This window comes from Neopsephotus bourkii, unplaced genomic scaffold, assembly GCF_033783945.1.
Source record: "Neopsephotus bourkii isolate Nb327-2 ecotype Australia unplaced genomic scaffold, CSIRO-AGI_Nbou_v1 NB_450, whole genome shotgun sequence".
NCBI classification, from domain to species: Eukaryota; Metazoa; Chordata; class Aves; order Psittaciformes; family Psittacidae; genus Neopsephotus; species Neopsephotus bourkii.
The window spans coordinates 75,071-100,976 of record NW_026900952.1 but is presented as its reverse complement, the minus strand read 5'-3'; the positions used below and the strand labels follow the sequence as shown (position 1 = coordinate 100,976).

The 25,906-nt window shown below is 39.5% G+C and overlaps 1 protein-coding gene across 5 annotated transcripts in view; it reads right to left on the bottom strand.

The window, feature by feature from the left end:
- NCKAP5 (NCK associated protein 5) overlaps positions 1-25,906 on the bottom strand; it is a 496,578-nt gene that overhangs the window by 419,492 nt on the left and 51,180 nt on the right. For 2 of the 5 annotated variants that reach the window (XM_061349573.1, XM_061349577.1), the window contains exon 1: positions 14,258-14,390. The exons of the other annotated variants lie outside the window; for them this stretch is intronic. The gene's annotated coding sequence lies outside the window, so the exon portion shown is untranslated. Of the gene's footprint in view, positions 1-14,257; positions 14,391-25,906 lie in introns of those variants that run through there. 5 annotated transcript variants of the gene reach the window in all.

The window sequence follows — 25,906 nt, the reverse complement described above, 5'->3', positions numbered from 1 at the left end:
ACTGCAGCAAAATCTATTTTTAAAGGCACTGAAGGAAAAAAAATCTTATTTGCTACACTGTACTACAGGGCATAGGAGTCCATGATGGAGGTGAAAGGACTGATTAACGAAACATCTCAATGTCTGGTTCAGGCACCCTGCAGGAAAAGATCAGATCTTCTTTCAAAGGTCTCATTACTCAAAAGCTCTCAATAAGAACAGCTAGAGCAACCTTCAGCTGACTGCTACTTCACCCAGTACAATCAGTCAGCATTTAATGTATTAATAACGGTTTTGTGCTCTGTTTTTACAGGCAGTTGGAAAATGCATCAAAGCTGATGGGGTTCAATTACGAAAAATTATTTTAAAGGGCTTTCTGGGTTTTGTGTTGCAGGAGGGTTGGGAGAAGATGCTGTTTAACTGATCACACCCATCCATCATTTTAAAAAACAACAAATAAAAGTAGACTGATGCCCCATTACAATTATATGCAGAACTGTGAAACAGAATGAATTTCTATTGCCAGGTGTTCATGTGCCCATTGTAACCGGCAAAAGGAAGACCCTAGACATTGCAACATCATGGGCCTTCCTTTTGAATATTATTTTTCAGGTCTGTAACCCCCACTGGCTCTGACATTTACTTGTTAGATAGATAGGAAATTACAAGTTGGTACCAAGAGGACAATATTCTTTTGAAGCCACGGGAAAATGAGACTGACGGAATAGGGGGCATCACAGCACAAGTACCTTCACTGCAGCAAGGGAATTTTCATTGCAGTGAGGGTATTTGGACCAGCAGGTTTACACAGCCAAATGGTGTTTTTGCAAGCCCAGGTGACTAACAATTCTGGAAATTAAAAAGCTGCAGCTCTCTATGACTGACAAAAGAGATCTTTCATTACGTCATTTTATCTGTGCAAAATGACTCACTATGCAAATCATATGCAAAAGTTTATTTCTCCTCTATTCTCTAGATTCTGTACAGCCACAAAAATAGGATGTGGGCCTAAGTGACTGAGGCTTTCCTGGGTATCAAGGATGAGATTTAAAGCCCATTTAAAAATCTCCAATGTTTTCCAGTGATTTACACTGCAATTAGACTACAGACATGATTTAACAGAAATCTCACGGAAGTGGAAGTAAAATTCTTAGTTATTGTGTCTTTTTCCTTAAAATCTTAACTTGCATCATATTAAATATATATAAAAAGCATTTGTTCAGTAAATACCCCACCAGCAAGATGAAAGCAATACAGCTGCCTGCTCAGGCCAGATTCGTATCTGGTGCCTCAGTCTGGGAAGGATTATAAACTGTCTATCATCCCTCTGTGGCAGAAGTATGGTCAGTACATCATTCTTTCTATGCAGAATATTACGTACAAAATTACAAAGGCGCCCTATTTAGATAATATTCCTTTTTATTTCATATTGTAATTGCCTAGGAATGGCAAGGTAAAAGAACATCTTGTCCCAGAAGAAACTCTATAAAGTGTACCAAGCAAGATGCACAGTCACACTTTACACATGCACTCTGACCGCTCCTGACACTACAGATCGTCTTCCAATTTCCAAGAGGAAGCAAAGGGAGTCATCTCCGTCTGTCTGATGTCTCTATGACATTTCACTGAGATAACAGTTCACTGGGATTTGCACATCTGAAACTCTCTCCAAGGAAGTTTGTGAAAAATAATAGTCTAACCTACTTTTGGGACTCAGTGGAGAAATTCTGTTTCAAGCACCAACAGCCACTGATGTCAACGGGAAGATGTGAGTGCAAAAGGACCTGGTTTTGCTCAGCCCCGCAGGGCCTGCTAAGGCCTAAAAGACATTCATAGAGATGAAACGCCTGCATGAAATTACTGAAAATCAAGATCTGATTTAAGGAAAAAGGTAAATTCTTTTGGGGACAATATTATTGAACTAACAGAGAAACAAGAACTATGGTAAATATGCCTACATGAGAATCATGCAAAACCTTTCTTAACAAAACCAAACAAACTTGAAATAATACATTCATCCTCCAATAACTTTGAAATCAGTTATGCTTCTAGCCAAAAAAAAAGTGTCATTGTGAAAGATATGTGATGATACTCTTAATATTTCTAGCTATAGGTTGCATTAGATATTTGGAAAACCACAGTTGGACTAAATCTAGCTTGCTCTTCATTACAGTGCAGAGGCACTTTTCTTGAGTGATACTGTTGTGGTTTAAGCCCAGCCAGTAACTTAACTAGAGTGAGAGACAGGATGAGCTCTGATTGATTTCCTTGTGATTGTATGAGTAAAGTGCAAGTAGTTGCACATGGATGACAAGAAGGTGATTAGAAGTAGTCAGCATGGATTTGCCAAAAGGAAATCATACATAACAAACCTGACTGCCTTCTATGACGGACAACTGGATGAATAGATGAGGGGACAGCAGTGGATGATGTCCACCTGTAGTTCTGCAAGGCTTTGAACACTGTTTCCCATTACATCCTCATAGACAAACTCAGGCAGTACAGGCTGGATGAGTGGACTATGAGGTGGATTGAGAACTGGCTGAATGGCAGATCTCAGAGGGTTGTGTTGTGGTCAGTGGCACAGGGTCTAGCTGGACATCAGTACTAGTGGCACTGGTACCTAGCAGACACCAGTAACTAGTGGTGTCCCCCGGGGGTCAATACTGGGTCTACCATTGTTTGATTGATCCATGTCTTGCATGGAGGGATAGAGTGCCTCCTCCGCAAGTTTGCTGACGATACAAAACTGGGAGGAGTGGCTGATACATACCCCAGAGAGCTGTGAGAGATTCAGGAGAATCTAGGCAGGCTGGAGAGATGGACAGAGAGGAACCTTTTGGAACTCAACAAAGGAAAGCACAAGGTCCTGCAACTTGGAAGGAATAACTCCATGCATCAGTACAGGCTGGTGGCTGACCTTCTGGAAAGTATCTCTGTGGAGAAGGATGTGAGGGTCCTGGTGGACAGCAAGCTGCCCACAAGAGAGCAATGCACCTTCCCTTGTGGCCAATGGTATTCCAGGCTGCATTAGGAAGCGCACCGTCAGCAGGTCAAGGGAAGTGATCCTCGCTATCTACTCAGCCCTCATGGGGCCTCACCTGGAGTACTGTACCCAGTTCTGGGCTCCCCAGTACAGGAGAGATGTGGACCTCCTGAAGCAAGTCCAGCAAAGGGCTACTAGAGTGATTAAGGGTCTGGAGCACCTCTCATGTGAGGAAAGGCTCAGGGAGCTGGGCCTGTTCAGCCTAAAGAAGAGAAGGCTCAGGAGGGATCTGATCAATGTGTCTAAGTATCTGAAGGGAAGGTGTCAAGAGGATGGGGCCAGACTCTTTTCAGTGGTGCCAGGCAATAGGACAAGAGGCAACAGGCATAAACTAAAACACAGAAAGTTCCACCTGAACATGAGAAACATTTACTGTGAGGCTGACTGAGCACTGGAATTGGTTGCCCAGAGAGGCTGTGGAGTCTCCTTCCCCGGAGATACTGAAGAGCTGTCTGGACACAATCCTAAGCAATGTGCTCTAGGTGACCTGGCTTGAGCAGGGGGCTTGGATTAGATTACCTCAGTTGGTCCCTTCCAGCTTCAACCATTCTGTGATTTTGTGAAAGACAAAAGGGCATAGCATTACCCATTATACCACCATCTTCCCAGTGGGTTATATACAACTGAGGACTGGTAAGGCCAAGTTAAAGTATCCTTGTGAACAGCAGCTACAGCAGATACACCCAAACTGGGTCACATGTGCTTCACCCAAAGGTTGGCTGTGTAACTGCTGATTCCAACTCAAAAGATGTCAGCCTTGCTAGTATCAGACCCTTCAGCTTTATGTTATACAGCGCATTTTACACAATAAGTCAAACTGCATCTCTTCCTCTCTTTCGCATACTTCCCAAACCATAGGAGAGGAATAGTCCCCTCAAATACACTTCTATTATGCCTTAACAAATAGCACTAACCACGGGGCTACAGGAAAATGCCATTTCCCTCCTGCTCTTGGAGCTCCTACAGCCAGCACTGCCCACCAGCTATGCCTGGTATGCAGTTGAGATGTTGCACAGAAGCCACGCTCATGGATAACCACAAGTTACAACACCAAAAGATGTGCAAGTCCATGCATAAAGAGGAAGATTTCACACAGCTGCTGTTCTTATGATCTCTTTAGATAAGTGTAAGGCAGCCTGCCCTGCTGCTTCTTCTTGGCTGGTAAATTCAGGTGTGGGTTTGCCTCAAAGCAGTCCAAGAAGACTTTTCAGAAATATGAATCCTCATTCTGCAGGAAGAGAAACTCTTGAGACACTACAAATATAAAGCGAAAAAGTGCCTTTGGCTGCAACTACTGCATTCTAATTGATCCAAATTGGAAATACCTGGGCTGTCAATAATTCTAAGAGAAAGTTTTGCTTAGCTGAATCTACACAGCTGAAGCCTCTCCCATTAATATTTCTTCTGCCTTATACACAGAGCTCTGCAGATTTATTTCATATCCATGTTACGTTACTCATATGAATATATCATTTGAAATTATTTTAGACATAATCTTTACCAAATTAATTCAGTAAGAAAGCTTACTGCAGGGGGATTCCAGTTTCAACTGCTGAAACCACTTGGTCTAATAATTTGTTGTAGTAAATAAATGTTATGAAATTTCATGACGAAACTATTATCCAAATTACTGAACAACAGAAGAGCCTTTATTTTGTTCCAGGAATGCATTTCTGGCAGAGAAAATAACACTCATATACAATGTCTTTTTATAGATTAGTCAGGGGGAAAAAAGACTGCATTGATGTACTCCAAACTGAGGGGTTTTTTCTTTCCTGAGGAATTACAAGTGACATCAGTTTTCATAATATCTGAGAAGAAGAGAATATACTTTGTTGAAAGAATTCCAGCTTTTTTATTCTGCTAAGTTGTGTTACTGAGACAAACTTTCCCATTGTTTATTGTTTGCCAAGCTGTGGCTCTGGTGTACAAAAAAAAAAGTGTTTCAAGCTCTCAAATATTTTCCTGAATAATTATTTTATTGTTTTCTCTTGATCAAAGCAGCAGAATGACCCTACTGAGATCTGTGACAGCATTTGCCAGGGGCTTGAAAGCTCCACCTCCAGTAAATGAAATTGCCCATGAGGTCTCAGCAGACTGTTCTCAGGATAGTTATTCCTGGAACATGTTGGTTCAAGCAATCCTCTTCAGTGGTCAAAAATGTCCTTCAAAAAACTATGCAGCAAGTACTGGGGTTCTGCAGAGGAAAACAGTTTACAAGATCTTCCCCAAGGTGGTAAGCAAAATACCATGGGGGAAGGAGGGGGCCAGAAAGAGCCAAGACTGAGGAATTTTATGGTAAATCTTTAAGGAAGTCCACCTGTCCTCTCCTTCATCACTATCTAACAGGCAGAGCTTTGGGAAACACTACTGAAACTCTCTGATCTGTCAAACAAATCTTTGCTCTAAAATAAAGCTGAAGATCTATCAGACATATGGAACATATTGCCTATCCCAGAGTAAGACTCTATGTAACTTTTTTCCCATGCAGAAATAAGGATGATCTTTAACTCTGCAGGTTAAACCTTTCATATAAATGACTCTGAACTGACAGATTGACCCTCCTGTTGATTCAAACTTCAGCAGTCCAAGACTTCTTTCGGCCATTTCAGTGGGAAAAGGATAAAAATCATGTGTCTGACATTGGTAGGATACTGTGAATTGCCACATTGTCACCAGTTGCTACTAATTGCTACTATCATCAGCATCTGCATTACAAAACCCTTCTTAATACAAACAGACTCATATGAAGAATGGATAACCCTGTACTCCTACCGCTCACTCTGCATGAAGGAAGTTACATTTACAGATAAGAAAATTAAAATATTATTGATATGTAATCTTATCATGGGCCAAGAAAAATCACATTTGATAATTGTGGTCACAAAGAGTTTCTTAACATTTCATTGTGAAACAAATAGTTTTATTTTTAAACCACTTCTATTAAATATACTATCTTTAGCACATGTTTTTTTTTTAAAGACCACCAAAAATGAATATATATATACATATAATATAGGTGCCATCTCCTTTCTCATCTTAATTGGCTCCCCTGACACAGGAGGACTGGAAAAGTTTATGCCACTATAATTTGTTCTCTATTTGTTAGCTGTATCCAGATGTTTCATCCAAGAGTATTTTCCCTTTTTTTTTTTTCCACTGATAATACCTCATATTTTGTGTTTGCAGAATTAATTTTGTCATGGCATACTCTCCCTCATGAATGACCCCAAAAGATTTGTTGTGTCGATTATTTTTCTAGTTCCAAGATGTCTTAGCATATCTATTCTGCAAAAAGACATGTGTGGTTTAGCGATTCGCAACATATATTGAAGTCAGGAGCTCTCACAGTGGGCTTGGTTCAAAGACCAGGGGTAGAAATTGGGCCAAGCATCTGGACTCATCTGATTTTGTGCAGCCATCCTTTGAGATTATGTTGGTCTTTCGCTTGTAGAGGAATCCTGTTTTTATGAAAGTCAGCAGAAGTATTTTTCCCCCCATGCTGGACAACTTTACTGTCATCATATAAAATCAAACCCACTTAAATCTTTAATGAATTTAATCTAACTGCAGAGGGTCATTTTTAGGCCCTTAAGACCAAGTGCGTAACCTAAGTTCTCACTGTGAAGTATCAGCAGGATTTCACAGCAGAATGTGTTATGCAGCTGTCTGACCAAAACTTCAGCAGATGTTCCACAAGCCGCTGCCCTATGGCAGGCCCAGAGCAGCAGCTCACTGCAATCAGCAATCATTTCTGGAAGTTCTTCTTCTGCAAAGCAAAGATTGCAACAGTTCTCAGAAAATAACCTGTGTAACAGTCAAAAGGCAATCCCATACTCGTCTTTTGAAGAAGACCTATGATACAGATCTCCACTATGACAGTGAAGATCTGTCACTGTTATGAATAAAATTATTTAAAAGCTTCATAATCAGAGGATGGGTGATGCTGTGGTTGTTACAGCACAGTCACTTAATTAAGATGACTTAGGTCTGCCCCTTTTTTTCTTAAACTTTGCCACTGTTACCTGTATGAGTTTTGGCCAACCACTTTTCTGCATTTCTGTCCTACTCCGTATCTCTCTCATTTTGAAACAGCCTTTTTTCCAACTTTGTTGATTCCGACAGTCAAAATCTTGGTGCAGGAAGCACCAGGAGCAGCAGCAAGACTGGGATGAATTAAATGCCCTGGGGAGTAAGACTTTAACCAAGCATCTGTAGTACCACCACAGGAGTTCTTATGCTGTCCAGCACCTGCTGCATAAAGCTGCATCCTCTCAGTATTAATAAAGTCCAGATGAAGCTGTACCTAGATTCTGATGTCTTAAATCATACTGAAGAAAAAGTTACCCTCTAAAGCCATTTCAGTCTGTCAATAAAGCATATTCTTGGATGACACCAATTGTCATAGCTAAACTGAGTCATGGCAGTGACAATAAATCCCACTATAGGACCCATTCCAATGATAAAAAATAAAACATTTCCTCATGTTTGCTCTGCTTTCTTCTCGCCCCGTCTACGCCCCCCGCCCCCCTTACTTTTTCCAGTGTCTGAGGCTCTGCAGCAGAAAAAACAATCCCTGCAATGTCCTGGCACATAGATCAGCCTGCTGCCTTGCAGAGAGATCAACAGTTTTACCATTAAAGAAAATATGTCTTTGCTAACAGTACAACCTGTGTGAAACTCCTAGTAATCAATGAAAGAAACATCTCATTAACAGACCTTCTAAGATGGAGGAGAGTGTTAGCTCTGAAGAGATGGAAGGCAATCTCAAAGGGCTAATACAAACTTCAGGGTTATAAATTGGGTGCTACAGAAACTAGTATGCTAGAAAAGATCTTGTTAGAAGTACCTACATCTTTATTCAAACACAGTCTTTGTGCTGCACAACAAAGCCATGACATTCACCAGAGAAACCTCCATACTCTTCCCTTTATCTCCTTTAAATGAACAAAGAACCCATTTACAGATATTTAGTTTCAAAATTACTCAGTTCTGGCACTCCATCACAGCCTCCTGAGGGGACCAAGAGCAGTACAGGGGACTTGATTTCTGTTCTCATAAAGCTCTGTCATTGACAGCTAGTCAATAAAATATTGTTTCAGTTTTTACTGCCAATAGTGATACAACATGCTTACATCATGCGCGCTAAGCCAGGCAATCACAAAACACTTTACAATCCTTTATTTTACAGAACAGCTGTAAATGCACATCCTACCCATACAAAGATAACCCTGGAGCACTAAGTTATGGGGCATGCACTATCTGATCACTGTGTCCATTACCCGTGCAGCCCAAGCTTCAAACCTTCTGGTCAAGTACTTAGCTTAACTGGATTTAGGTTGCAAAAGAAAGCAGGATTCCATTATTCTCTGCAGCATTTTGTAAACTATGTAATTTTATACTTAAATATTCCTTGTAACGTGTATTCCTGTGTTACAAGAGTACACAACAATTCATGCATTTGTGAATAGCTAAATATACGTTGCAATACTGAAAGTAAGGAGTTAGCAACAAAAATGGCAAAATGAAATAAAGGAAAATCAGCTCTGTTTTCCTCCACAGGAGCATGAAGGAGGTATAAAATAATTTTTTAAAATTAACCTGCACTAACAAACACAGCAACAGTCATCCCTTGCATGTTGCAATGTCATAGAATCATAGAATAGTTAGGGTTGGAAAGGACCTTAAGATCATCAAGTTCCAACCCCCCTGCTATGGGCAGGGACACCTCGCTCTAAACCATATCACCCAAGGCCTCATCCAACCTGGCCTTGAACACTGCCAGGGATGGAACATTCACAACCTCCTTGGACAACCTATTCCAGTGCCTCACCACCCTAACAGGAAAGAATTGCCAAAGTATAGCATTGCTTTGAATGTGAACATAGTTCCAGGAACGCATTTTGTCCCCCGCACAGTGGTTCAGTTTCTTCTTTAGCTAGACATAGCCTTTCTAGACTGAAAAAAGAGGAAGACTGTAAATACAGGTATTACTTTATAGTGTCTCTGCATGTATCCCCTATGGGCATAGAGGGGATGGAGTGGAAAGAGTAGGAGCTACACAGCTACTGTTATTTTCTCTGGAAGGGTGATTTGGAAAGAATAAAGAATAAGTTTTTCCTTTAGGACCAGTCACAAAACTGAACCGCTGAGTGAGAGGCTGGAAAATAGAAGTAAATTACTTTTCTTCCAACAAATGAAGGAAATAAAGGCAGTTCCTTGCTTGGAGCAATCACATTTATACAAACTGGTGTCTAGAGACACAGCCTGCCCTACAGAAACAAAGCTCACAGTAATGAGTCTGGCTGCCTATCCAGGCAAAGTTCTCCTGGGTTGATGTGACAAAGACAACATTCATGTGGGCTACCACAGAAGTCATATAAAAATTACCCTGAATTCCTGCTTACAGAAGACAGGAAGGGGACAACTCCTTGACTGTGGACAGGAAAATTACTTAGGCCCTATAGGTAGAGTGTATGCCTGAAATAATAATTTCATTAAGGCTCAGGATCCATTTTATGAACAACAGCTACCTGCACTGATCACCAAGGCCTTAAAATCTCATTTAAGAGCAGTGTGTTCATTCATCAACTTTAGTTACCACAACAAGATAAAGGTTCTGGACTACTACTCTGAACTATGCAACTCTGGATAACTAAAATACTGTTTTCATTAGGATTTCCTTCTGGAGAGGAAATGATTGTCAGCAACTTCACTGTATGCATAATTTTATCGCTTAGGTGAGAGGCTGGAGAGTTGTTCTGCTACCAACAAACTGCGTAAGTAACTTTGAGAAGGTTAATCTCAGTTTATCCATAGGCTCTCAGATGGATAGCATGAGATTTGAAATGATCACTTTAATGACTACAGATTAAGAGATTAAGTTTCACCACTGTGGTGAAGTTCTGCAGAGAGAGGGCTGCCAGAGCTATCTCTGCTTCCAGATCTTGAGGGACAACCTCAACCAGTATTGCCAATCCCATAATTTGGTTAATTAAAGGATAGCTCTAAACTTATGCTTTGACATTGACTGTTGATGATTTGTCACTGACTGGTGAATGACTATTGATCATCCCCCTTACCCTTATTATATAAAACCATAACATGAAGAATAAAGAAATTTACCAAAGACCTAGCTCCACAAACACTAACAAGTGCTCACAAAGCTCTGCCAGAAAGATGTCCTGCAATACATTCTGGTTTGCCCTGCTTACCTTCTACTATTTCCTATTGGAAATCATTCCTACCAAAATTATACTCCTTGTGATATACACATCTTGCATACATTACTGTTTCAATTTGGTTTTTCACTAACCATGTTAGAGAGTGTAACCAAAGTAGTGTAAGTATTTCTTCTCTTCCTCCATATATTACACAACTTCTACGTTTGGTAATAATTGTCTGTTCTCCCAAGAACTTGTCCCACAACTTTCTTACATGCGATGCATAGAAAATATTAAACAAATCAATGACCAAACAAAATGAAAAACTAATTTTTTAAAAATCCCACAAAACCAAAAATCCCAGAACTGAATGCCCAACAGGCTTTATCTTGTAATAGCAAGTATGTCCAAAGTGCAACAGCAATCCACGGTGTGGCTTCACAATACCACCAGAAGGGGACATGGAATGTGCTTTTGTTGTCCTTTTCAAGTAAACAACTGCTAAGAATGAAGAAAGAGCTAGTCACCTCAATGAGGACCAAAATTTACTGTTTGATGAAGCTTAAGAAGCATGAGCACTATTCTAGTTTCTTCCAGCAATCTCTCTATATAGTGCAGTAGTTGCACCTGCTTTCAGTTGACAGGTCTTATTATGAGCAAACTATCAGACACAACTTTGGTATAAATATTAAATGCTATTTCACAATTAGCATCAGCCATTTTCACGTTTAATCTGGAAAACAACCAGTATCCTTTTGGCTTTTGTTCCAAGTTGCTCACACTGTGAACATCACTCTCAACTCATTCGTAACTCACAAGTCTCAAATGATGTCTCCACCACTGCACTGCACATTGCTGCAATGATATTTATCTAGCTACCAGTTGCCTAGGGAAGATTGCTAACACAGGGTTTTGCATGGCAGGAGAGTTGGAACTAGATGATCTTAGAAGTTCCTTCCAACCCAAACCATTCTATATTCTCCAAATTAACATACTCATGCCACAGTCTCTGACAATATACAGCTTCTTTCTGTCCCTGTATCCCTGTGCCAAGAGGACTGCGGACCTCAGAACCAGCTTCAGTGACCATGGTGGAAGACAGCAGCGGTGGGAAGCACAGACCATGCAGCTGTTTTCACAAAGCCAAGCATCAAAGTTATCAGGGCTGACATAGGGCAACAGCTCCCTTACAGCAACACCTTCACTTGTACCTGAACATCATACATGAGTCATTGTCAAGGATTTGAAGGCAGCACAACATTAAAAGCAGAGGCCTCTATCCTCATACTTGCTGGAAAATATTACACGCTTAGGAAAAATCTTCCTTCTGCCAGGAAAAAGGAGGTGTGCTACTAGCTAGGCTTCAGCTTGGGTGAGACTTTCATCTTTATCCACTAATCAGCTTGACAACCATCTGCTGCTGTACCACTTCCCTCAATTACGCAGCTAGGTTCTGTCCTCCAGAGTTGTGCAGAGCACCAGTAAAATTATGATAGAAGAAACAGTAAATCCTACCTAAAATTAATAGACGTTTTAATGTAGAAACCAAAGAGCACCTTGCTTTTCAGGAAATGAGCAGAATAGCCATCCTCTAGTCCTATGGGCAGTATAACCATTATAGACTCCATGCGAGTCTCTTAATAATGGAGGGGGTATGCTCAGATACCCAAAGATTTCAGAGTTTGACCTGCCAAAGACATGAAGTAGTAGTGGCTTTTACTGTAGCAGAATCTCTGAGTAATACCACCCAGGGGAAATCCCCAGGAAAGTTCTTATTTGTTTGCCATTATAAATTATGCTGACCCATCAGACGGACTTATGTAATTTTCCCTGTGGAGACATACCAAAGTTGTACAACTTTTCAGCAAGTCATTCTGGTGAAAAGCCCAATAGAAACTTGCCGATGTTTTGGCAGAATTTAAGTGCTAATATCCAAGGAAACAATCCAGAAAGCCAGCTTTCCAAAGGATATTTAACCTCAGGGATATCTAAACATTCTTAAGTGTTCTCAAACTATTTCCTCAGCACCTGTGCAGAAGTGCATTGCAGTTTGGGAAGTTTAATCCGTAGCTCTGCTTAAGCTCCACGAAGCTCCAGAGACCAGACAGCCTACAGGTCAGTGAGCTCCCTGAAGAGATAATTGCTCACTGTTTAATTGCGCAGCAAAGTTGGCTCCGATTTGCAAACAGCTAAACCCTGGCCAAACACTGGTACAACGAAATCAAGAAGGAAATGCAGAAATGCTGATACATCCTCTTCACCTGTTTGCTTGTATACTTTCTAAGCACCAACCTTGCTTTCCTTAACTAGTATATTAGACGAATCACTGGACCTGGAGGATACATACGTCATTGCACATGTGCATAAAGGAAAAGTGAGCTACACTAAAAACGTTATTTTGCAGGAGGACCTAGATTCATCTTTTGATTTATACTGAGTCAAGCCTGTTTAAGACAGAGACATAGTCTAAAACAAATTTTGTCATTGCTAGCCCTGAGGTTCCATCAAAAGAATGTGACCAAGAACCCATTTTTTGGTGAGGCTTCTGTTACCAGCTTCCTCATTTACCAGCTTTAGAAAGGGGTTATTCTGTGTCTTGTATTAAAAATTTACTTATATTGCACTGTTCATCTTCAGATCTCAAAAACACCCTAAACCAGCAGTTTATTAAAAGTGTTTATTAAAAGTATACAAAAGCATAAAAAATAATTTCTATTAGTATTAGCAAACTACTGCAGTCTTAACTATTCCACTTCCTTATGATTAGATAACTATTCTTTGCACCCTTCTGCACTGCTGCTGCCTTTGGGCTTGTATGAAATCTTTAATGCTATTATAGACCAGGGGCTGCTAAAACTCATGCACAATACATTTTATTATTTTATGTATACTATGCATTTCATAAATATACAGACATATCTATTTCCATAAAACTTATTGCAATTAAATGCATATTGATCATAATTTTCTAACAGTGGCTGGTGATGAGTAGGTCTTACCTAACCAAAGTAGTTTCAATCTACTCAATAGAATGCAAGCTGTGAATAATTGCTAACAAATAAGGGTATTGGAAAAAGAAAACAACCCCTCAATTTAGAGATTTGTGTTGATTCTCTTGAATTTTCTTAGGCTTAACTGCACTACAGTTATTTTCATTGTATATGTGTACTCATGTTTATGTTTCTTGACAAATGCCTTTAAAACTTGATTTTATAATTTAATTGACATTTATTTTGGCAATAAGCTTTTTTGTTACAAGCCTCCCTTTGACAACATGCTCTGTGCTACTTACACACAGACAATTAACAAGGCACATTTAACTGAACCCCAACTGCTGCAATATCATCTGTCACTATGAAATTTGCAGGAGTCTTTACTCACAGTTAACAAAAGTAAAGCCAAAACAGTCTGACTGATATGCTGGAATAGGAGGCAAACAGGAATTTCAAATAATTTCATGTGAATTTCATATGATAATATCACAACAGGTAGAAACCAGTACTTGTTAGTTCTGGAAAACATTTTTTGGATTTATTCCTTCCTGATACAATTAAGAAAAACTTTAGATAACATAGGAAACACTTTTCATCACCTAATTTCAACCATTTGTTTAATACCAAATGGGTAAAGACAGTATTCTCAGACAAACCTCTCTGAACTGCCTATAAAAATATTTGTTCCTATTTCTAAAATCAGCACAATCTACTAAACAGAATAAGATTGCATTTTACAAAGGCATATTAAAAAGTAGAAAAACCTGAAATCTCACTTTTAGGCAGATGCAGGCATGACCATGACATTGCTGGAAAGTACCGACTGTCAAATATTGCTGTGTTTTAGAAAGTCTGTAACGGTTTGTGAATCTATCGGACACACAGTCTACAGTGACTGCACACAGCTACTTCCTAATGCCTTTCACCTCTTCACATGGTCTGTTATATCGGCTGAGCTTTTTCCTGAAACATGAGGTTAAATCAAAAGTGTTAGTGGCATCTTTCAGTGCTACTAACCGTAAACCTCTTTTATAATAACATTTAAAGCATTAAACAAAAAATCTGTCCTTACTTACAAGGCAAAGCAGAAAAGGAAGGTCATTCATTACACCCCATTCACTATTTTCTGTTTCATTCTGTAAATATTATAGTCTTACTGAGAGAAAATATAATGTCTGAGGTTCTCAGATCTTCCTTCAGAGTTTTAATCATTCACTTCCCAAGAAGGGGGTTAACAAATACCACACTGTTCTGTCACTATTTGTATGCAGCACCACATAGGGCAAGCTGCCAAACTTGCAGGGTTTAAAGAGCCAAGGGTAGAAAACTGACACCCTAACAAACACACTCCCCACTTTGTCTCTTTTAAGGTGGTGTAAATGTGTCATCCTTGCTTCTGACTGCAGTTTCGGAAGGCTCTTTGTTGGACTGCTTTACTTCTCCAGAAATGCAGTATTTAATAATCGCCATTCACCAAACTTCAGGGATTTGTTTCATGCCCAAACGTTTCTTATGCAATTATAAGCCTTTTGCTCCCCACCAGCTGCACTTTAAATGTATTTTAATTGGCTGGAATTCAGAAGGAATCCATTTGGCAGTCATTTACATTTGAAGCACGCCCCTAGCAGCTGAAACGGACCCCTGAAGCAGCCCGATTACTTCATCAAAAGAAACTGCTTGAATACCATTGACTCCTACATAACTACAGTCAACTCTATTATATAGGTGTGGTGATGTAATTAATAGTTCTCTGCTACATTTTGGCTTATACTGGGAGCCGAATGTATTACTAACTGATACATTTACAGAGTGTTTTGCTCAGCATTAGTTTTCAAACCTCACTGCACTGCCAGAGAGAGGCCTTTCTTGTGCTCTTCCTCTATCTGATCTAAACAACAGTGTGGCACTAACACTGGTATTCTTGTTTCTATGCAGCACATCAAGAATGTTTCCAGCTGGATTTTTGTATATAGTATTATTTTAAAGGCTTCTAATGTGCTAGTCATTCAAGGATCCAAGTATCAACTAAGTTTAGAACATTACATTAGGAATGTCTTGGTTTTCCATTTCTCTTTATTTTCGGGCTCCTAATGCATAATGTAAGCCAGCTTTACAAAACCTGAATTTAATGTAGTAAGTTCACCCTGCTCTGCAGTTTATAATGCAGAGGTTTAAGAGATGACAGCAGTAGAGAGAGCTACCAACAGCTGCTTAAAGAAAAAGAATGAGAAGACATTAAATAAAGAACCACAAGAATTCACACTTTAAAATGCAGTATTTAGGATGAATGTAGCAACATTAACAAGTCAGATTTAAAAACAGAGAGACATTCCAAGTGATGCTGATTGAATGCATGGTATCTGAAAAACCCAGAGCTCTGCAATCCATGAAAGCTCCTGTGAAATTGTAACTGCTTGAGAGTTCATTTACCATCAGTGTAAAACAGAGGATGAGGGAGTGGAAGAAAAGGGATTATTCTCTAGCTGAAGTACAATGAGAACTATTTTCTACATTTAAAAGGTGAATAGTTCTTGAAGTGAAGTTATGACAATACTTGCCGCCTACAGAGAAAAGCAGCGCTTCAAGTGCATTGTATGAAAAGGAGAAGGATTAATGCCACAGAGAGAGACCATTATACTATAGAAGAGCTGCATATTTTAATAATTTGACTCCAATCAACTATGGAAATTTCCATAGCTAGCTGGCTTATACTCCTAAAAAGTGGAAACCCTCACTATACTGAGGGCTTAAGAGAACTTACTGGACTTACCACTTTAAAAAAAACAAACCCCACACCAAAAAACAATTGTTATGGTAACCCATTGTATCACACTCAATGTATTTCACCTTCAGATATAGTCATGACACACAGGAATACTCTTGAATTACTCCTTCTGAAGTCACAACACCAAGCTGGGACATGAACCCAGATCCTCAGTGCCTTCTTTCCTCTATTAGGTCATGCATTTTTAACTGTCCCACGTAGAGACACTTGTGGCTACAACCCAGATCAGAGCTGACTCAGGTTAACAGCTGAAAAGCACAAGGAAGCATCTTAGATCTTTGAAAGCTAAAGGAAACAGAAGGTGGAGGCTTAAACCCAGACTCCTTTTACCCTCATCCAAGCAGAAGCAGAAGATTAGAGAGCTGCTCACCTTTATCTCATCTGCAACCTACCAAAACAGATGACCAAGCTCCCACCAAGTTCAAAAGGTGATACAAATAGGAGAAGAGAACAATTGCAGAACTATTTGTGACCTTAGCAATAAATGAAAAGAAAATCCTAGATCATTACAAGTAACCAAAATATGTCATATTTGAATCCTCACTCATGCATCATTGAACACTTTACACTTTTGCCTACATGACTTCATGTGTTTGTTTAAAAAAATTAAAAATCTTCCTGATAGAAGTCCTGCAGTGTAAAATATCAATATCAACTGTGTGGTGGATGAAGGGGAGCTCTAGACAGGAAGGCAAATGGCAGCATGCATCATAGCCTGCCTCTGTCCTCCTGCCTCTCCCAAGCAGCAAGCAGCTTTGGAAAGAGAAAGATCAACACTCTATTCATGCTGGCACTCTGGGAATCCCCTGTGTTGTCATGGGCTGTGTGATGACAGCCATGAAGCCTTGATCTGCCATTGATTGTTATCGGACATTGAACACAACTGGCCATTATTTAGCTTCAGTATCTATCTTCACAATTATTTAAATGTGAGATACTGGCAAGTGTTTCCAAAGAAACAGTACCGGTAAAATTTTCAAAAGAAGGGGACTGATTTATTTTCAAGCCTCATGTGAGATGCAAGTCACAACAACAATAAGCCTCAGAAAAGCTGTAGACTAAACTGATTTTCTGGTAGCAGTTCTGCAAGAAAACCCTTGCACTGACAAAACTTAAGCATATGAAACATTTACTATTAAGGCAGTTAATAGCCCTAAGCATAGTGAGATGGAAAAGCATTACTTTGAAATTTCAGAAACCATTAAAGGAAGAAGCCAGAGAGAGAAATATGGGTGCTATCAAAGGAAAGATAATCCTTCAAAAGCAGAGACATCAAGCAGTAAAGAATGCTTCCACCATGCCTAATGGAAATTCTTTGCTGCCTTCATTTCCTAACTGCTGTTGGCATTCAGCTGGACGACAAGAAAAAAAACATGTTACAGTAGTACACACAAGCAAAAACGAACTATGGCAAAGAAGAAACCACACAACGAATGAAAAGCTGGTTTTCTGTTATGTAAATGGTATGCATCAATGAGCCAGTTCCCAGTCTATCAGAACCATCTTCAGGAGATTTATAAGGTTATTAGTGTAACTGATACCTTGTTAAAATGGAGGTGAGAGGGATGAGAATGCGAGCTTGTAGGATTTATTAAAACAGCAGCCCAGCAGAGTCCTAGTAAACATATGAAAAAAGACAAAAAGAATTGTGTTTGTGAAGAGGATACTAGAAACAATATGTAATCTAGGCAGTATGCCAGAAACAAGGAGGTGGAAGTATTAAAATAAGGCTTATTGCAGGCTTTTAAAACTAGGTGAGAACACTGGACACTCAATTACTTTCTTTTAATCCAGAGATTGCCCATGTGAAATGTTGTGAAGGCAAGTAATTAAACTATCAGTCTCTCTCTGGTCCTAACTGAGGTGGGCAGGTAGAAGGAAAGCAGAGGACAAATTGCAGCCTTTGTGTTCACCAAGTAGGATTACCTCTGTACATTTTCCATCACTTTCTGCCTCCCCATATTCCTTCTCTATCTGGTTCCTTGAAGGAACTACATCAAATTCAGCCCTACATATAATAATAAATAAGGCATTAGGACTGTATAAAAAAGACTCACAAGAATGGGTGCCAGGTCCTTGGCACAGTTATACTCCACTATGCTGCTTCTCATGTTGACCTATCCCCAGTGGAAACAGGGCTTAATAAAAGCAAGATGCCCAGTTATTACTGTGTCTTTTGCTTCTGAATAGCATAGTTGAGGCCTTGTAAACAGAAGAAAGTATACAAAAGATAAGAGTTGGGGTTTTTTGGTTGTTTGTTTTTTTTTTTTATGGCAGTAACTTGATTACAAGATCTTGACACTGCGCAGTAGGGGAATGGGTGAGGAAAACAATCACCTTCCTTGTGCATTAACACCTCCACCTTCTTGAGAGCAACAGCAAGGGGCTTGGGGATGTTAGAAACCAACATCCTCCTTTGCATTCTGAGAAATGCTTCCATGTCATCAGTCCACTGGGAGTTCAAATGTCATGTGTCTGTACCTCCTTTGAAGGAACAAAATCTCTGATACTGGAACACAGGGCATATTACAGAAATACCAACAGCTGAGATGACAGACACCCTTTGCCAGATCAATTCTGTGAAGCTGAGATGAAGCGTTGTTGATCTATTATTTGCTACACACACTCCTGCAACAAGGTATTATTTGCGGCACTATTTCGTTCCTTTAAGTAGGGCCCAAACAGTGCTAATATGGAAAAGATTTTCCAAAAACGAAAAATTAGTTTGTGCGCAATGCAAAATTCATACTCTCTGCAAATCCGGCTGGGCACAAAATCATGTTACTCAGCATTTAACATCAGTTTGGAAGATTATTGTAGTATCAGTGTCCATGGACTTCTTACCAACACCTCTCAATGTTTCCCTGAAAAACATTATCACTTTTTTGTTGCCTGATATCACTTGAAAAGGGAAAAGATATTTTTAAATATGAGTTTGTACCAGAATTGCTGGAAACATACGTCTTGCAAATCACTGCTATTAGTGTCACTGCAAATCACTGCTGTTAGAGAAGGTACCACTCTGCTCATTAAGAGGAGAATAAGACCAAACACGACTGATACAAAAACCTTCAGACCATTCCTGTGCAAGGGCATGGTCTGAGAGCTCAAGTTTTCAAGGCAGAAGAAAAGCATGTGCAGAAGACACCAAAGGCTGTGGGATAATGCAACAGACTACAAACAGGTCTGGACAACATAACTGACTGGAGGGCAAAAGTAAACAGGGGTGGAGCAAGAACAATCCAAATTATGCATCCTGCCTGGATGCACATTCACCTTCAGGGGAATCAGTCTGCTGCCCTGGGGAGATGTGTCATCTTCAAGTGAATAATATTTACTTTGATGCATGAAGACAAATATATTCTCAGTTGCTGCATGCTGGCTTCCCTTAGAACCAAGTAGATTCACACGTCAAGCTGTGACAACTTGAAAAGAACAGAATATAGAAAAACTACATACATTTAAAAAATGTAATTTCTATATTCTTCCCTCATAGATAACATTTAACAGCCAAGTGCAGATGTTTAAAAATATCTGAAACACCTACCACTATCCTAGGGCTTCTTACTGAGAATTGAGACAGGGAAGACACAGAGAAGTCCACAGCTGCTCATTCTTATTATATTTATAAGCTTAAATTTACATTAAGCAAACAGGTTGAGAAAGACTAATGGATATGCAGCACAGGAGATTAAGGACCCCTCAAAAAGCTGAATGTTTTGTTTTTGTACATTCCTATCAATCTCTTGGCCATCAGCACTCAGAGCTTGTAATAAAATAATGCCTGAAAGTCCATTTCAAGGACATTATTTTCAATAAATACTAGAAACTATGACATTCTCATTATCTTAAGTAAGGTAAGACAACCTGCAAAGACTGGGTTTTTTTAATTACACTGTGTATTGGCACAGCACATTATGGTAATCCAGTGTTACCAAAGAGACTGGTAAAAAACTGATTTCTGTGAAATAAGGCTCTGATCCAGGACACCAGCCATACCAGCAGATCATTAGGACCATCAGTGTTGGGGAATTTCTGTGTGAACACCAAATTCTATTACTTCAGAAGAAAGTTCCAGATTGTACTTTAATCACTCAGGTTTTCATCACTACTTAGCAATTATTATAACAATGCATATTATTTCACACGTTCTTTAAATAATAGCACTGGAACTTTCTACAGCATGAGAGGATTCAGTATTCAAACCTTCCCAGAAGGCAGGCAAATAGCAAATGTCATACTCTCATAATGCGTTTAGGTACTGTATAGATGGGACATAATTAAAGTAAGACTTAATTAAAGCTTTTCTTCTCCAGAGACGGACAGGTAAAACATAACTTACTGTATTCTTGAGTACAAAGGAGTCTAAAATTGTCTTCACAATTATACAACTGCAGACTCTCAGCACAGCAAAGGAGAAATACAGTAACAGTTGGGAAGAAGATTTGCTTCCACCTGTTCCATTTCGCTCTGAACTAATTTCTAATCCCTTGAAACAAAGCCAGCAGGATCTATTCTCTTTAGTATAGAAAACTTAAATTTGCACCTTAAAACTTAAATTTGCACCTTAAATTTGCAAACTTAAAATCCACCTGGAACCAGCCACTTCAAAGTGTGTCCTTGGGCAAGTTACTTAACCTTGTTGTTTAACAACTTGGTTTCTTTATGGCAGTACTCGCCACTTACTATCTGGAGGTATAGAAAGTACATCCAAAAAGGGAGTGTCAGTCACCACATTACTGAACGTTATAGAAACTTAGTGTTGGTTACTTTATGTTTGGAGTGAGATCTCTGAGGTGATGCCTGGCCTCAGTACTCAGTACGATGCATGGAGAGACTGAAAAGAAAAACAAAAAAACCCAATACAGCAGCATGTGCTGAAGTCAGGACTTTAACATGAAGTCACATATTAAACCGCAATCCCTCTTGTACCTGAAGAACAGATTCAGGGTTGTATAGAAATTTTTCTGGCTACTTCGATTCTAATTTGTGGTTCCATCTCTTAAAAGTATTTATCTTAAAAATATTTCTCTGAAAAGCCTTTATGCATAAAGCTACCAGAGGAAGTAATCTATTACTGTATGTTTTACAAAGAGCAGCTAACAGTAAAGTGTGTTAAGGAAAGGTGCCACCAGTCAGTATTTTCTATGCAAGCAGCAAGCCAGCAACAGACCCCTGCCCCAGCAGTGTGGTGCCTATCACAGAGACTCATGGTTAGCTCTGATGAAAGGGATGCCTGTGCTTCAGCCACAGGTCTGTCTTGAACACTAAATTTCTGCCTAGTTGCCAAGATGAAGCCCTGCAAGGGGTGAACAGACCCTCATTCTGCAAAGCCTCCCCTCCACTGCAGGTGGCAATGGAAGGGCAGACTGCCTGCTCAGTGCCCTCACCAGGTAAAATTGACTGCCAGTAATGGGTTTTAGCAAGGGTATATAACCAAGAAGGCTGGAGTGCATTAATCTGAAGAGCTGATTAGTTTACATCCACTTTAGGCCTACTGCGGCATTATTTCCTTGTACTAAAGCAAAGTGGGAAAAATCCTCTTGAAAACAGCTTGAATGTGTTAAAATATGAACTTAAACAGTGAAGTTACAGGTGGCCTTGGCTGCACAGTCTGAATGGCCATAATGGGTATTGCACAAATTTGGGTGACTGGACCTTTGTGCAGAAGTCTTACACTCTCAGCAGCTGCTGGTATGGCTGGTGGTTTGAGTTCCAGGGTGATGCAAAGGCAAAATACAGCTTGAAAAGGCAGAGCTGGGCCAGGAATCACAGCCATGATGTAGAAACAAGAGAACTGACATCTGCCAGTCAGCCTCAGATTTACTGTCATTGTCTCCTCTTTCAGTTCCTCACCCTTTAGAAAGGGGATAACCTTCTCAAATGGCTGCAGTAGCAAGAGACAAGGAATTTACCCATGAAATCCCCTGCTGGAAGCAGATACAGGAGCTGAACATTGTTTTATTACATGAGAAATAGCATTCTTTAAAAAATCTATTCTAGTCACAATGCTAAACTAGATTTTCCTGAGAATAGGTGATAATTTAGCAGAATTTTCTTTGTTCATAGGGGCATGGGAAAGAGAGTGGGACAGAGTTACAGCATGACTAGTAAACAAATCCAAACTATCTTATGTCATAAAGTAGGACACAGAGCTCTACATATTATTTGTAAGATCTTCCAATCGTTTCACTTCTGCAAAAGCCAGTGACGTTTTCTGAACACATCAGAGAATGATACGGTCAATCCTCCTGCACCAAGTAATTACATGGTTGAATTCTGAACAAACAGAGCACTGTAGGACAGTAGTATTTACAATTACTCAAATTAGTGGACATGATACATAAACACTCCAAGAAGAATGAGAGCATTTTGGTCAATGAACCAGCAAACAACAGAAAGAAAAAGGCAAAAGTGGTGACAGAAAGTATGAAAATAAAACAGCCACGGTCTGGGAAAAAGCAGAAGTTTGGTATTTCAATCTGCCATACTGCAAATTCAGGTTTAAGGATTTTTTTTCCTTCTTCACATCACTCCTCCATTTTCTGAGGCCTTTAGGTACTACAGTATGGGCAGCTGGATTTTCTGTTCTGTTTCTTTTTCCAAGATGACAATAAGCATTCACTAGATCAAATGAGATTTGTGCCAGGACAGTTTTTGCCCTGTGCCTTCTTGACCACACAGCCCACAGATGGGTTTTATCTAAGTTCAAAATAATGTAAGGGATTACTTAAAGCATCTCCTGAAGACAAAGCACTTTTAAGCATATTCATAGTGCAGGTCTGAGAAAGGACAGCTGGATGTATGCAGGAACAAATGTGGGGTTTGTTTATAGTTGTAGTTTCCAGAGCTTCAGCAGTGATGCTCTGAGCCAGTACAACCTCTAGCTACCCAAGTTAGGGAGATGTGTGTTGAAGCCACATTAATCCTTCTCTACTTGCAAAGGAGATTTAAACACACTGTTCCTGCAAATGATTGCTTATGCTAGTTCTCTACTCCAGAAATACTATTCAAGGGTCTTGTGTTGATATGCATTGACAGTGAATCAGGCCCCGGGTATTCTGACAGTAGAACAGCACTTAATTTTTAAATATACTGCTCAGCTGTAGACATATTAAATCCAAATGAACTGCATGTCTAAGGCAATTTTCTTCCTTGCATAACAAACCTAGGTTGCTCTTATTCTGATCCCTAAATAGACCTCTCCTGTCTGTATTTAGCCAAATATTTTGCTGCAAAACTTCAACAAGGGGAATGATGATTCACCTGAATTATAGCTATAGGTCTGTAGTAACTCCTTGCAAGGATGCCTGTATGCTTAACACACCCATGGGACCGCTTGCAAAATAATCCACAGGAATGTACGTTATAAAAAATGCAGTCATAAACATACCAAGATGGAGGCTTGACTGGGATTTAGTCAGTTAAAACAAACATTTTGTGTTGAGCAATTAGAATCACAATTAAAAGGTGTCATCTTGACTAAGTAGTACATGCATATGGTTCACATAAATGGAACTGTTAGCTCTTAGGTCAGCCAGTGTATTCTTAACAATTGCAAGCAGAAGGGGCAGATAAAGAGCCCAAGATGAGGTTGGCCTTGTACCATGCATGAAGATTGAGCCAGAGCAATTGCAATAACAAGCACTTCAGTCATGCCCTAGGCCTCACTAGAAAAGCGCTTTTAAAAGGCAACAATAGAGACACTACTGCTGATACAGGAAAACTACAGTGTGTATCATCTAGATCTCCAAGATGCTAGGCTGTGCACTCATGATGGATTGACTTGTCTATACCATGGGAGCATGTGGGGAGCACTTCATTGTTCTGTTCTTTTGCCACTGTTCTCTGGACTTAGTCCCCACAGTAACTGGGCGCTAGGCTGCATGGGGCCTCAATGGCATCACATTACTTTTTTCCTGAAATACAATTGCTATGATCTGGTTATTACTTTTCTTTAAATAAATAAATAAATTAAATTGTACAAGTTCTGCCTTTTATTGCACAAAAAGGAGTTGCAAATTAAGACCCAGATGATAAGTCTTAACAACTATAGCAGATATAACATATTTGATATCCTATTTTTATTCTACTGTCATGTTGCAATTAAAAGGAAAGACTTGCCACTTTCCAATTAAAAATCTCCAGATGGATGTTGATTGGGCATGCCAGATAGCATTAAAAAAAAAAAAAATAGAGGGAATTTATCTTGATGTTGTCAACAAGTCAAGTTGTAGGGGAGTGTAGGAGAATAAAGTTACATTCATCCAGGAAAATGGCAATACCTTTTGTCTACAGCAGCCTGCAGCTGCACAGTGGGGAATTTACAGGAATTCAGCAACCTTTTGATATGGAAAAGGTACACACTGGATGGAAAATATAATAGGAGTATACATTCATTTTGTCAAAGATCAGGACTATGAATCCCTGTACAAGTGATGCCACCACTCTGCAGCACAGGAGCTATAGTGGTCTTCAAGGATCTCCAGATTGTCTGAGTTGTTTCTATTCTGTTTTGTGGGATGGATTCTACCTGCCATGGAGCTGCTGTCATAATTTCTATTTATTCTGATTGTACAAGAAGAAATCACTGGACACTTGTGGGACTCAGTGTCATCTCACAGAAGAAAAAGATGCAGAAAACCTACGAAGCCGTAGAGTATTAAAGCTGATCTGGGCAAGGAGAGGGGAAAAAGGCAATATTTTATAGAGAAATAACTTGGAGCACTGGAAGACCATTATAACAAAAAAACAATGACCTGAATGGAACCTAGGCCTTTGATAGATGAATAAGACCGAGGATGGGCTCCTCACTGCTGCATGAAGAGTTCTGCTTCCTCTGCTCTGTCACCTACTCATGTCATATCCCAGTGCAGAAAGCCGAGTCTAAGGGTCGCTGGAGATTTAAAGATAGATGTGCTAATCTGTGGTTCAATAATTATAAGCAAAGAGTGTACAATTTGTTAAGTTTCAAGCCAAGTTTAGTCATATTTCCCCAGCACAGCAAATACACCTACCCCTCTGGCAAGAAAATGAAAGACGTAAGAATCAAGAACAAACATGTACTGCTGGAGGACGCACACTGCATTTTTAAGTTCAGACGCTTAAAAGCTTTCACTATAAAGCAGTTAATGATGGGCCAAAACCCCTAAGGTTTTTTATTCTCTTTCACCAGCTGTCAGCTTCAGCTGCAGATAAAACAGGATCCTGATTCAAGCTTGGTAGATAAAACCAGCAAAGCATGTGAAGTTTAGATCATTTCCACAAATGCTAGTAAATACCTTACACACAAGACCGTGATGCTTCTCAGTGTGCTTTTTTTCTTTTCTTTTTGTTTTGCAAATAGCAAAACCATCAAATTTCTATTTTTGTGTCTGAAAAATCAGTTGTCTCCATAAACCTGTGAACTTGGCCCAAGAGACAAAGACCTTAAAGAAGTTACTGCAAACTGAGACAAGAGTAAGTGTTGCAGTGCATGTCTGATATATGTAAAGGAGCCCCAAATGCACAGAGAAGTGCCACTGGGTATTCTTCCCTGAAATGGATGGATATTGTTTTGTTCTACAGACTTCATTACCAACTTGATTTTAAACAACACACTGTAATACAGATCTGTAAGCAAAATGCTTGTATTCAGATTGACAGAGCCTGTGGAATCTGTGGAAACAATGATTTTTATTGAAAAGCAGAAGTAAGAAAACAAAATTCCTGACTTCCTCAAATCATGAAGTTTGCACCAAAACCAAGATGATAAAATTAATCTGCCGTTATTTTATGGGTTTCTAAATTAGGTCTGATAGCTGATTTACTGATTAGCACTGAGGGAGCATAAAGAAGAAAATCATTTCACAGAAATAAGAACATGAAGAGTTTCAGACAATGGGAAGTGTATCATCAGTCAAATATTTCTCTGAAATAACTGTCGTTCATCTTAATATAC